Raw genomic sequence first — 10,250 nt, 5'->3', positions numbered from 1 at the left:
TCTTGCTGCTACTTGTTATCAGTACCCTTTTCATATTACCTGTTGCTATCCCCGATTTAGTTTTCTAATTATTGTTTTGCTATTACTTGCTATCAGGGCTTCTCTCACCTTCTGTAGCCGAGGGTCTATCGGAAACAGTCTCTCTGCCCTTCCAGGGTAGGGGTGCCCTTCCAGGGTAGGGGTAAGGTTGCGTACATCCTACCCTCCTCAGACCCCACTTGTGGGACCTCACTAGGTTGTTGTTGTTGTTGTTGTTGTTGTTGTTGTTGTTGTTGTTGTTGTTGTTGTTGTTGTTGTTGTTTTTATCTTGTTTTATGTCTACTACTTCTCCATGTTCAATTCTTGATTTCATTGATTTTCACTTTATTTTACAAGAATTTAAAAATATTAATAAAATCTACGAAAAAGGCCTAAAAATGTCACTCAACTTTCAGAAATGGTGTATACATGCCATCCATTAAAAAATGCTCATTTCATGCCACTGTTGTTACACATTTGGCACATCCATGCCGTTATTGACTAACGGGTAACGGCAGTGGCATGGATGGACCAAATAAAAATTGATCCGCTAGTCAATAATGGCATAGGTGAGCCATATGTGTAACGGCAGTGGCATGGAATGAGCATTTTTTTAACTGATGACATGGATAAGCCTTTTCTGAAAATTGAATGGCATTTTTAGGCCTTTTCCGTAAAATCTATTTAATAAAAGAGTATATTATGAGAGTAAACTAGATAAATTTTAATTTTTTTAATATTTTTTGTTAATAGGCTAATATAATTATGTAAAAAATTTAAATAAGTGAGATAAGCGTAAATATTGTTTACCACAACGGAAGTCAATGTTACAAGCCAAAACCTTAAGGGAGTTCTCTGAAACTAATCTTTTTATTAAGCAAATTAAGATAGCCATGCTAGTTTCAGGCCAAAAATAGCATCTTCCAGCCACTTTTATATTTTTATTAACTAGGCCTTAGAAAGATGATTTTGTGTTACAAAAAAAAAAGTAGTTTTTGTATTACAAAACTTAACTTAAATGACTGTCAGTGAAATTTACCCTGCTGTTGGATTTTTGACCTTTAGGGCAGGTCACTTGACCATGGGAAAAACTTTAAACTTTTGATCTTAAAATTTTGACCAATATTGACTAAGTGACCTGCCCCAAAAAAATCAAATTAAAAGTTAAAGACCACCTCTTTAACTTTTGTCCTATTTTTGCCATTTTAAAAGTTACAGACCACCCCTTATGGTATTTGTCATTGTCCTTTAAATTTTTAAGGAGTTTGAAAAGCATCTCTGCCCCTGGGAAGAGTGGATTCCTTTGCTTGAGACCTTGACTAGCTATAAAAAAATCCTTAATTTCTTCTCTATTGATGGTAGTGGAACACCATACATCAACCACCAATCTCCAAATGATATCAATCCCTTCTTGAGAGAAACCAAATTTCCTCATCACAGTCATAAAAAAGTTTCATAATATTTTGTCATAGGCCTTGTATATGTGTATATCAAATTTTGCATAATGTGTACATAACATACCTAAGATCACTTGATTTTAGCCAGAAGGCGAAGATAGACGTCGCGCCTAGCTATGTTCATCTTGCGAAAATTAAAGACCTAGGAGCCACATGTGAATTGTGCTAAAACAAATGAAATGTCTGAATATTACCATAAATTCGTATAAACTTGTATTGTATACACAAATAATAGTAAGGAAAACCAAAATGAAAGGATTAACAAAATCAAACAATCATTGTGTATAATTAGAACAATAACTATTTAAACACCACCTGTGAAAGCTAGAACAGTCTCCATAGCTGTGAGTATGAGGAGTATGACAACTGCCACAGTTGAAGCTCCTACCCACGGACGATTAAAATAATTGCGCTTCAAACTTGCCTTCATTAGGTTTCATGGTTGTCCACAATGTTGAACCAATTTTCTGCATTCTTCTTTGTAATAGAAGTTTTCAGATGAAACGACGATACATTTCCCAATCTTGTTAAAAAAGTAGCTATTTCTTTGTCCTCCCCTATCCTATTCATGATAATTCCTTTTTGGCGTAGCAAATTCACATCTTTTTCCGAGTCGATAAGATAATCCATGAAAATTGCAAAATCACTGAAATATCTAGGATGTACATGAGACGATTGTTGTTCATACGCTACCAGATTCCGCAGGAGAGGCTCCATACTATCAGTGACTCTAAAACTAGGAATTTTCATTAACCCATTCTCGAATTTGATATCAAATAAACTTGTGTTATCTCCAAAGTTCTCTCTCTTCAAGTACTCATAAGTATATCCGACTATTACGAAGCTAACTCCAGCTTCGGAAAACTCTGTTGCATTTGGCATGACCTTATGACCCGTTAGGTGGTCCTTATTTATTGGCTTATCTTTTGACCTAATTATTTGCAAAGGATTATAGCATAAGCTTTTCCTGCAATATTGTTCCATTTCCAATATAGGATTCTCATGATCAGTTAGGCTACTACTTTTAATCTCTGAAGGGTGACATGACATGTGTACAATTTGAAGTAAATGTTTGATATCTGCGGCATTACTTTCACTCTCATTAAAGGATGCAGGGGTCATCTTCGGTAAGAAAGGAAGAAAGATCCACTTCACCATTTTTGTGAATGGTATTTCATCTTCCCCATCCATAGTATAGTTTTCCACTAATAATATATCTCGACGTACTTGATTACTTATGCAATTTCTGGGGATAATCCAACCTTCTCCTTTTGGATACATTCCACAACGCTCTCGAATGAATTCAACTAGAAAACAACCATCAAGTAACAATATTTTTGAAAGTTTACCAACAATATCATTGTCAATGTTTTCTATATACTCATAACACTTTAATGCTTCATCCTCCAATTCCCTAATGCAACTTTCCACATCAATCCCTTCTTTTCTGTGGAGGAATCGCTGTAAGTAACGCAGTTTATACTTTTCCATGGAGCAAAGTTCAGGATTGTGTTTATGGTAATGACCAATGGATATCACCTTTGGTTTATAAGCATATGGATTTGATTGACGTAACCCCACACTTACTTTGAATATGGTACAACATTTGGTAGATGAATCGTTGAAATCGACAAATATTTCATAAGGATTTCATTTGCAGGTTTGTTTGCTTTCAGTCCTGACAGATCTTGACCATTTGTTTCCTTTATCTCAATTAAATGGTCCAGCTTCCTCCCTTCTTCTATCTGTAATTAATGAAAATTAATGAGTCATATTTTTTTTCCTTCTTTTGTGTTTCTTTTCTTTACATAAACTGTCAATAAATAATGATCAGATAAAATAAAAATCTGAAGAAAGATTTTCTCCTAATTTTTCGATTTCCCGCTATGCAACAACTTTACCCGTTACGCCAACACTCATCTTTTTCCAATCAAGACTGAAAATTATCCAAAATAAAAATTGAAATTATTTCAGAGATTTCTCTTCACATTTTGCTTTATTACACTAACCTCCCCTGTATTTTACGATATTACGATTACCTCTCTCACTTTGATTTTTCTATACTTTTAAGTTTTAACCCATTTATCATTAATATAAATAATTATTGCTTGATTATCTTGCCCTTACTAATATTCTCTTTTGTTTAATTAATTTATAAACATCTTTTACTTCTCTTTTTTTTTACTTATTCTATTAATTATTAATACTTAAATAAAGAAAAATGCGTGGGTGAACTCCAGAAGTCTACACGCATATGAAATTCTAGTTTTTGGTTTTCTTAACTTTTCACTCAGATTAAGTTATATCAAAGTCGAAAGCTAAAAGAAAACAAAAATAATTGAAATAACAAGTAACAAGAAATAAAAACAACCAAAAAGAAACAAGAAAAACGCAATTCCAAAATTTTTTAAAAAAAAATAGTTTACTAAAAATAAGCCGTGAGTAGAGAAAATAGAAAGTCTATAATGCCTTAAGAAGAGCTGAGGCAGAGCGATCGTTACCTAAAAGTAATAAAGACGAATTTATTTTTGGGTTATATTGCGTACTCGCATCTGTTGTGGGTTCTAAAAATAATTGTCTCTGATTAATTATCATTTTAGAACTGCAAGACTTAATTAATTATGTTTTTCTATTTTATCCTTAATAGTAATTATTCTTGAAGACTACAAATACCTCAATTATGAGCAAATACTAAATAAATAAAGATTTTATCTTAAAACACAAATAAGGGTGAAACATGATAGCATAAAGTGAAGGACACCATATATAACTTCATTTATTTTTGAATTAAAGAAGTATAGCGTGGGGTGTGTGTGAGTGAGAGAGAGACCTCTTTACAGAAGTTTGAACATGTAGTGGAATTTGATGATCCATTTGGGTAATCTCAATATGATGTGACATTCTTCTTGGAACTGCAATTCCTACAACAAAGAGAGACTGGGAGATGGGTTATGTGATGACCCGATCGGTCGTCTTAAGAATTTACGCCCCGATCCCCTAGTTAACTGCTTTTCCCGTATTTATTTCTGCTATTTTGATTTGTCGGGATGTTCGGTTTTGAGTTTCCGAAAGTTCTGGGACACTTAGTCCCTAAATAAGAGCTTAAGTGTTGAAAAGTTGACCGTAGTCGGAACAGTGTGAAGACGACCTCAGAATAGAAATCTGATGGTCATGTTAGCTTCATTGGGTGATTTCGGGCTTAAAGGCATGTCCAGATTATGTTTTGGAGGTCCGTAGCTAATTTAGGCTTGAAATCCCGAAAGGTCGAATTTTGAAGTTTCCGGTTCAATAGTGAGATTTTGATCCGAGGGTCGGAATGGAATTCCGGAAGTTGGAGTAGCTCTACATTGTTGAATGTGACGTGTGTGCAAAATTTTGGGTCATTCGGACGAGGTTTGATTGACTTTTTGATCAAAAATATATTTTTAGAGTTTTGGGATTTTTAGGCTTGAATCCGTAGTTGATTTATCATTTCGATGTTGTTTTAGGTGTTTTAAGGATTGGAATAAGTTTGGACAGTGGTATTAGACTTGTTGGTGCTTTTGGTTGAGGTCCTGGGGACCTCGGGATGATTTTGGATGGTTGTCGGAAGAATTGGAAGTGGTTTGTAGCAGCTGAAGCTGCTGATATCTGTCATAACCGCAACTGCGGTTGGGTTCCGCAGGTGCGGAGCCGCAGAAACGGAGGGAGAGATCGCAGAAGCGGAATTGGGGAGGTCCAGCAGGAGCCGCAGGTGCGTGAAGGGTATCACACCTGCGAGACCGCAGGTGCAGAAGGTCTACCGCATAAACGGAAACTGATCTTAAGTGAAAAGTCGCAGGTGCGACCATTGGTCCGCAAAAGCGGGACCGCAGATGCGGTAATAGCTGGGCAGAAATATGAAATTTCGAGGGTTTAGTTTCAAAAGTTGAAAATTCGATTTGGAGCTCGGGAGAGGGAGATTTTGGGAGGAAATTAAAGAGGAGATTATTGGGTAACAATTCGTTAACCCTTTCTAGTTATATTCCATCAATCTATAGTTAGTTTCATCATTTAAATTCAGATTGGAGATGAAAATTGGAAAAAAGTTGGAAGAAAGTTCTTAGACATAGAATTCGACTTTTGATTGGGAATTTGACTTTAGATTTGGATAATTTTGATATGTATGAACTCGCGAGAGTATGACGATTCTGAAAATATAGATTTTACCCAATTCCGAGATGTAGCCCGAGGGGCATTTTGGTCATTTTACCTAATTTCGCGTATTAGCTTAGAATTTCTTTGTAGAATCAGTTACTTGAAGTGTTATTTACATTATGCAATTAAATTGAATAGATTTGGGTCATTGGGAGTCAAGTACTCGTGGCAATAACGTGTTTTCGGGTTGATTATTGAGCCGGTTCGAGGTAAGTGGCTTGTCTAACCTTGTGTGGGGGACCTTCCCCTTAGGATTTGGTATATCTGATATTTGAAATGCCTTGTACGTGAGGCGAGGAGTGCGTACTTGAGCTAATTGTTGAAAATCCGGTTTTGTTTAAGTAATTTTAATTTTGTTCCTCTTTTCCTGTCTTATACTACTTGCAAATTTAAGCCTGTTGTTAGCACAGAAAACCATGTTTAATTGATTTAATTGCTTACTTGCTTAACCTGCCTTAATTGTATTACGTGAAGCATGTTACGTAAGAATTACATGTTTACTTGGTACAAAATTGAGCTTAAATGAGTATTCCTTGTGTTGTTGCTGCGTGTTTTACTTTGGGACTATGGGACGGCATCCCGGGAGATCCCCTGCACGTATTTATGATTTGAGCTGAGGTGCGGGATATCGAGAGATCCCTAGTACAGATATTAAGGATACCAAGAGATCCTCGGGATACCAAGAGATCCTCGGGATACCGAGAGATCCCTAGCACGTATGTTGACGATACCAAGAGATCCCTAGCATATATTGAGGATACCGAGAGATCCTCGGGATACCAAGAGATCCCTGGCATATATTGACGGTACTAAGAGATCCTGAGGATATTGAGAGATCCCCGGTTATTTCCTTGTGATTGTTTTGCCTCTGTTTCAGTTATTGAATTCCTATTTTCCTGTATTAAATTCTTATTCTTAGCTTTCAACTGTACTGCTTATCTTATACTGCCATACCTTATATTTTTATTTTATCTCAGTAGGGCCCTGACCTTCCTCATCACTACTCGACCGAGGTTAGGGTTGGCACTTACTGAGTACCGCTGTGGTGTACTCATGCCCTTTCTATGCATGTTTTTCATGTGCATATCCAGGTACTTCGACTCAGACTTACCATCCTTGAGGCGAGGCGACCCTTCGGAGACTTCGAGGTATATCTGCCGCGTCCGCGGACCAAAGAGTCTCTCTCCATTCTCTCTTGTAGTTACAGCCTTCTGTATTTACCTTGTTTTAGACTATTTTGTTGTTAGAGCACTATGTAGTATCCTTAGCTTGTGATTCATGGGTTTCCGGGTTTTGGGCATATGCATCAGTTTTGAGAGTTAAATATTGTGTATGTCAAGCGATACTTTTAAACGTTGTTTTATTACTCTATTCCTGTTTTAAATTGTTTTTCTCTTCTTCCGCAAGTTTGGTTGATTTTTTGCATTTTAGGCATACCTAGTCGTAGAGACTAGGTGTCGTCACGATGGTTCACGGAGGGCGAACCAGGTCGTGACAGGTTAAGACTTTATTGTATCAACCCAAAGTAATTACAATTTGCAGTTGAATTAACTTATACTCTTTTGCCAAAAAAGAAAAAAGAAAATACAACACATTTTAAGAATTGGAAACACAAAGGATTTACATGTCATAATAGATAGTAACGATTTATATAGCTGATTCTAGTTATCTTGGAATTGCAACGCACATAATTGCAGTTGAACTAACATCATGTATTCTTCTCTATAATAGAAGTCATAGGAAATCGCAACCCCTTTCCTAATTTTGTTAAAAAAATTACCCACTCTTTTGTCCTCTCCTATCTCATTTGTTTGGCTCAAAAGATTCTAAATCCTTTTTGAACAAATCAATCAAAGATGAAGGGGTAAATCCTAGTTAAAGATAATTAACTCTAGATCCGAGATGAATAATACGAAGTAAAAAACATAGCCGAGTATAAATATCGACAACGATTATGGCCAGATTTAATATCATAAAGAAAGATGCATTAAATAACATTAAGTATCAATAAAGTCTAAATAAAGGAAAAGATTCACCCGATCTTGAATGAGTCGGATCTTCTTTCATTTGATAAAGATGAATGATAGACAAATACAAGAACCTTAGGACCCTTTTTGGATCTCATAAAGGTCTGGGATCACCGATCCTCTAATCTTTTTAAAGAGGTATGTTTACATATTTTCTAGAGAGATGGAGAGGGAGAGAGAGCCAGCCCCCTTTTGAAAGCCTTCATGGGCTATATATATAGTCGAAACCTCTTGATCTCCACTGTGACTTGGTGTGCTTAGGTCAGTGGTATGTTCTGGTCGTGACTTTAGGCATTGCTCTTTTCGATGTGTCGGATATCTTGAAGGAGAAATGAAGTGGGCCCTATTGTCTTCCACTACCCAATTTCTAAAAAGGGGTCGTGGGTAACCTGGTCGTGGCGGTCAGATTTTGACCAATACAGTTAGTCCCTCCGTCCGTCGAGGTCGTCCTTTTGTCGGGCTCGACGGACGGATCATGTTTTCAGCGTAGTCGAGAGGAATCTGACCCCCAATTTTCCGTTCCTTAGTCGCGTTCTATGGATTTTTTAGCGGAGTGGAGGTGTTCTTTCGGCACTCATAGACCGTTGCGATGGTTTCGGTTCTGGGAGATTGGGTCGTGGTCCTGGAGGTAGAGAACGAGCGACTAAAGGCTCAGGTTGAATCATCTCCTACTGTCGTTCCCCGCTAAGTGCATGAGCTCTGGGTTTATGCCGAAGCCCAACGGGACATATACAAGGGTTTGTGGGTAGCAGGCACCGTGGCTGAGGCTTCTTATGAAGAAGTGCGAGCGAAAGCCCGCGTCAACTTTGGGTACGACGCGGCAACACCCGAAGCTAATGAGGGTGCGGATGGTGATGATGACGTCGATGATGATGCCGAATGAAGAATGTTGTCCTTTGTTTTTATTTTTATTTCGTTTGTTGATTGGCGTCTGTTCGTTCTGCCTTTTCTTTCTTCTCTCTTTCCTAGTTGGCCTGGGCCATATGTAAGCGGCGAGAGCCCGCACTATGACATTGCATAAGTAACAATTTTCTTCTTCGTTATTTGCCTTGTACTTCAATTTTTATTCTAACTGTTCGTGGCCTTGGTGCAAGACAGGGGCTCGCCTGGTGAGACCCAGTCTTTCTCTTCCTCTAGTGGTTGTCGAACGCTTTCCTTTTTGGTGAAGGCACTTGCCTTAAAGGGGTGTTATTTCGAACTTATCGAAATTACAGCCCGTCGTGGTTCGGGCGAGGTCGAACATCTCTCTTTGATGACGAAGGCCCTTGGACTTTAAGGGTGTTATTTCGAACTTATCGAAATAACGGCCTGTCGTAGTTCGAGCGAGGTCGGACCTTTCTCATTTTTCTTTCATGGCGAAGGCCCTTGGCCTTAAGGGTGTTATTTCGAACTTATCGAAATGACAGCCCATCGTGATTCGAACGGGGTCGAATCCTGCTTTTACTTTAATGGCGAAGGCCCTTGGCCTTAAGGGTATTATTTCGAACTTATCGAAATGAAAGCCCATCGTGATTCGAGCGAGGTCGAATCCTGCATACTTTGATGGAAAAGGCCATTGGCCTTAAGGGTATTATACTGAACTTATCCAAATGACAGATCGTCGTGATTCGATCGAGGTCGAATCCTGCTTACTTTGATGGCGAAGGCCCTTGGCCTTAAGGGTGTTATTTCGACTTATCGAAATAATAGCCCGTCGTGATTCGAGCGAGGTTGAATCATGCTTACTTTAATAGCAAAGGCCCTTGGCCTTAAGGGTATTATTTTGATCTTATAGAAATGATAGTCCGTCGTGATTTGAGCGAGGTCGAATCCTGCTTACTTTGATGGCGAAAGACCTAGGCCTTAAGGGTGTTATTTCGAACTTATCGAAATGACAGCCTATCGTGATTCGAGCGAGGTCGAATCCTGCTTACTTTGATGGCAAAGGCCCTTGGCCTTAAGGGTGTTATTTCGAACTTATCGAAATAATAGCCCGTCGTAATTCGAGCGACATCGAACCTTTCTTTTCTCTATGATGGCGAAGGCTCTTGGCCTTAAAGGGTGTTATTTCGAACTTATCGAAATAACAGTCCATCGTAGTTCAAAAGAGGTTGAACCTTTCTTTTTCTCTATGATGGCAAAGGCCCTTGGATTTAAAGGGCGTTATTTCAAACTTATCAAAATAACAGCTCGTCGTAGTTCGAGCGAGGTCGAACCTTTCTTTTTGGCGAAGGCTCTTCCATGGTTCGAACGAGGTCGAACTCTTTTCTTTTGGCGATAGCCCTTGGTCGTGGTTCAAATGAGGTCGAACTCTTTTCTTTTGGCGATGGCCCTTGGCCGTGGATCGAATGAGATCGAACTCTTCTCTTTTGGCGATGGCCCTTGGCCGTGGTTCGAACGAGGTCGAACTCTTCTCTTTTGGCGATGGCCCTTAGTCGTAGTTAAAACGAGGTCAAACACTTTTATTTTGGAGATGGCCCTTAGCCGTGGTTCGAACGAGGTCGAACTCTTCTCTTTTGGCGATGGCCCTTGGCCGTAGTTCGAACGAGGTCAAACTCTTTTTTTTTGGCGATGGCCCTTGGCCGTGGTTCGA

At 38.5% G+C, this 10,250-nt stretch overlaps 1 pseudogene; it reads right to left on the bottom strand.

The window, feature by feature from the left end:
- Positions 1-1,664: 1,664 nt before the first annotated feature.
- LOC104223641 (UPF0481 protein At3g47200-like) lies at positions 1,665-5,228 on the bottom strand (annotated as a pseudogene).
- Positions 5,229-10,250: the final 5,022 nt, after the last annotated feature.

Source organism: Nicotiana sylvestris, chromosome 4, assembly GCF_000393655.2.
Source record: "Nicotiana sylvestris chromosome 4, ASM39365v2, whole genome shotgun sequence".
Classification (NCBI taxonomy): Eukaryota; Viridiplantae; Streptophyta; class Magnoliopsida; order Solanales; family Solanaceae; genus Nicotiana; species Nicotiana sylvestris.
The sequence above is the reverse complement of the archived record's forward strand: the minus strand, read 5'-3'. Positions and strand labels throughout refer to the sequence as shown.